The following is a 4,485-nucleotide window of genomic DNA, read 5'->3' on the forward strand; positions in this document are numbered from 1 at the left end:
CTGCCTCTGGATGTTTGGATGTTAAACTATTAACATATTTAGAATGGTGTTCTTGCTAGAGTTTGTTTTCCTGCACAAACAATTTAAAAAGGAAATACCCCATGTATCACATACAACTTCTAGGTTTTGATGTGAGACTTTAGCAGGACACTTCCTATTTCTCCTATTTGATATGCAACTACAGTAAAGGTTTATTAATTCAGTTCAATTTCTGATCAATCTGTAGTAGGTGAGCATAGTGCCATCTTGTGGTAATTTCAGTGCTGCTGCTGCATTCAACTTACCTTTGATGTGGGAAATCATTGCGTGTAATTACATCGTCTTCAACCTGTGTTCATTCAATGGGGATAACCGCCATGTTTGTCTATTGTTAACGACAAGGATGTGAAGTGTAAGGCCTGATGTGTGTGTGTAGTTTTGCAGTGTACAGTATAGTGATAAAGAGAGGCATAAACACTCCCTCAGGGAGCTATACTGATCTCTGTTTAATACATTTTTGTTTTAACACAATTAAAAAATAAGATATCTCTAAAGTTTATTTAACTTTATGTGAGTTTGCAACCTCACTTGTCCTTGTTTAGCCAATTCAATTCGATTTTATTTGTATAGCACGTTTAACAGTGGACATTGTCTCATAGCAGCTTTACAGAATATAAGAAATATAGAACAAAAATGTCAAGGTTTCAAATTATAGAGTTATATGTAGTTATATATAGAGTTATATTTAAATTAATGTAAATATTTATGTTTAATGAGCAATCCTGAGGTGATTGGGGCAAGGAAATACTCCCTGAGATGTTATGAGGAAGAAACCTGGAGAGGCATCAGACTCAAAAGAGAACCTCATAAATAATGTCCTTTCTATGCTCTTGAGGAACTCATAAATTAGCGTAACATCTGAGTTCATTATACACTTTTAAGAAAAATTAAAGCTGCACAACCGGTGCACTAGATCGGCAACAATGAGATGACCCCCAAAACAGGAATGGTTTTACAGGTGGAGGCGGCTTTCTTTTTTCCCTATTCATCTTTGAGTGTTTTTCACTAGTTTTGCATTTGGCTAGGGTCAGTGTCACTACTGGTAGCATGAGGCAATACCTAGAACCTACAGAGGTTACACAGGCAGTCAGGATGAGCACTGCCGGATCCCTACAAAATGACCTCCAGCAGGCCACTGGATGTGAATGTATATGACCAAAAATCCTTGGACCCATTGTCAGACCCTACACTTGTGCAGTGGGTCCTGGGTTCCTTCTGGTGCAATGCCTGGCCTCATGTGGCGAGAGTATACAGGCAGTTCCTGGAGGATGAAGGAATTGATACCATTGAATGGCCCCCACGCTCGCCTGACCTAAATTCAATAGAACACCTCTGGGACATTATTTTTTGGTCCATCCAACACTGCCAGGTTGCACCTCAGACTGGATTTCAGTGATGCCCTGGTCCAGATCTGGGAGGAAATACCCCTGGACACCATCCATTGTCTCATTAGGAGCATGACCTGACGTTGTCAGGCATGCATACAAGTGGAGGCCATACAAACTACTTTGATTTTCTGGGTGTCTTTGAATAAAGCTCTCTGTAGGTTGATAATTTTCATTTCCATCAAATGATGTGGCATCTTTTTGTTCCTAATGTGACAAAGGGGAGAGCACCAATATATTAGAGGGCAGTTTCTTTTTTCATATCTACTGGTGTCCATAAAGAATGGCCAAACATTAAATATGAGGGTACAAACCACGTAGCCCCATGTATGGTGCTATTATATGCCTGCATCAACTCAGGAAGAACTTCTGGTCACCTATCTTGCTTATCCCTCTCCAACATATGCTTCATACCCAATAAGGTCTTATTCACTCTGTCTACTCTACCATTACCCTCTGGGAAGTAAAGTGTCATTCGAGTCTTAGCTGTACCATATAGTAAACTCCTTCATCAATGCAGATTAAAAATTTGGACCCCTGTCAGAATGAAACCACATGTCTGTGGCCTGTACCACATGTTCCCACAAAGCCTTAACTGTCATATCAACAACAAAGAGAATATTTTGACAAGGATTGGCTGGACGTCATAGAGTCAGGAAATCTAAGGACTCTATTTCTAAGGGAAAGGACACCACGATTGGATTAAGTGGAGCCTTACCATCTTTCCTTGCCCTCTGCAGGCCACAGGTGGCACAGCCCAGATGGAAACCCTTTACAGCCTCCTCCATCTTCAGCCAATAAAAGTGGTACCTCAGCCTTGAGAGTGTCCGTGCGACCCCTGCATGTGCCTCTTCTCCACACCTCCTCTCGTCTGGAGGCTGGGCAAATGATCTGGAAATGCACCTCGTGTACTAGAGTCAATCATTCTCTTGTACAACCCCCCATCTTGCAGCACAAGCTTGGAAATCAGGTATACCCCAACCTGCCAATAGCCAGTGGCCAAGTGTAATGTGCTAAACCACTCAGCTTGAGTTAATGTGGTCAATGTTTCCTCAATTCGAGGGAGTGGGAAGGCATCTTTGTGTAATTGCATTCAACTTCCTGTAATCAATGCAAAAGCGCCAACTTCTATCCTTCTTCATGGCCATGACTACCGGAACTGCTCATGGGCTATAACTCTCAGAAATGACTCCCCTTTCCAGCATACGTGTCAGTAACAGCTTCATCTCCTTATACATCATTGGAGGTAGAGGGCAAAATCGTTCCCGATAGGCGGGGGGGCATCACCAGTATAGATACTGTGCTGAACAACCTCAGTACAGCCCAGTTCATCCATATCCCTAGCAAACACTCCACTCCACTTCTTTAGCAGTGCATCAAAAGCTTGTTGTTGTTGGTCAGTTATGCCAGATCCAAGAATTAGTGGATGCACCCCTCTGACAGCCTTCAGAGATTTGAGCTTCCACTACACTGATGTTGACGACCCCGTCAGTACTCAGAGCAAGGTCCACATCTCTTTGGCCATAAATATCCACTTCAGACATCTCGTACAATCGACTGAGCCTATGATACTGACATATGGACACTCTGGAATGGTGTAGAACAACTGTCTAATATACTCTGTTGCATTAAAGTTATCTGTGACCCTGTATCTAACAAGCCTTTACAGTGAATATTCTGAACCAAAACATCCACCATACAGCAATTGGCAATAAAGGAGTGTTTGGTCCCTTGGTTATTAATTGACATATGTAGCCCTGCAGTTTGGACCTCTACAATAGGGCAATCTAGTTTAAAGCTGGTCTAGGCTCTGAGTTCTTTCTACAATTTCGCGCTATATGGCATCTGCAAATAGTTCTACCATCAGAGTCCCACCTGTTGAGCACTGTCGGGAACTGCTGGGAAACCTTGGGTCCTGCCATCCATGTGGATGTTACTTTGACATGTATCACCTACCTAAGCATTGTTGCAGACAATGTATACCCTTTCATGGAAAAGCCTCTTTCAGCAGGATAATGCGCCATGCCACATAGCAAAAATGGTTCAGGAATGGTTTGGTCAGCACAACATTTGAGGTGTTGACTTGGCCTCCAAATTCCCCAGATCTCAATCCAATCGAGCATCTATGGGATGTGCTGGACAAACAAGTCCGATCCATCTTACAGGGCTTAAAGGATCTGCTGCTAACATCTTAGTGCCAGAAACCACAGCACACCTTCAGGGATCTAGTGGAGTCCATGTCTTGACGGGTCAGGGCTGTTTTGGCAGCAAAAGCGGGACCAACACAATTTTAGGCAGGTGGTCATAATGTTATTTCTGATTGGTGTACATTCGCCATATTCTGAAATAATCTCTTCTTGAACGTTTGTGGCATTGTTATGCCTTCAGAATCTATTTCAAATTGCAGAGCAACAATAAACAAGTTATTTAGCAATATTGCTTCCAAAGTGTAATCATGCTGTTATACTAAATAATACAGCTGTGATTAGCGATGCTCACACTGTGGGATTGTGCCTTCGGCTGATATTTTGCATAACTGCACTCTTGTTTGTGTGATATTGCTTAATTATAAATTAGTTCTGTTGTGCAATACCTTAGATCCTGCATTAACTGAACTTTGTTATGCCATCTCTGTGGGTTTATTTCAGTGACGAAATCAGAAAGAAATCTGTTGGCACGAACACACTCCCATTGATACACGAAGCGATCCAAACAGGAGGCACACTTTATTTTTCCCAAGACTGACAGGAAGATTCACAGTGCAGTAGAATGAAAAATAACTGATTAATATGAACTGTGAATATGAACGACTCTTCAGAATGAGCAAATACAAATTCAAATACATTTATCTTCACTGATTTATCCAGTACTGATACATTTGTAAAGACTTTGTACTAATATCTCACAGAGTTCTCAAAATGAAGACTGAACATGGGGTTCATAGAGACCAAAACAGCATTCTTCAGCCAGAGGATTTCAGCAGGTCACTTTTGTGGGACAAAAAAATATTAAGAAGACTTTATTATTGTCACATATACCTTACAGCACAGTGATATTCTTT

Source organism: Hemibagrus wyckioides, linkage group LG14, assembly GCF_019097595.1.
Source record: "Hemibagrus wyckioides isolate EC202008001 linkage group LG14, SWU_Hwy_1.0, whole genome shotgun sequence".
Lineage (NCBI taxonomy): Eukaryota > Metazoa > Chordata > Actinopteri > Siluriformes > Bagridae > Hemibagrus > Hemibagrus wyckioides.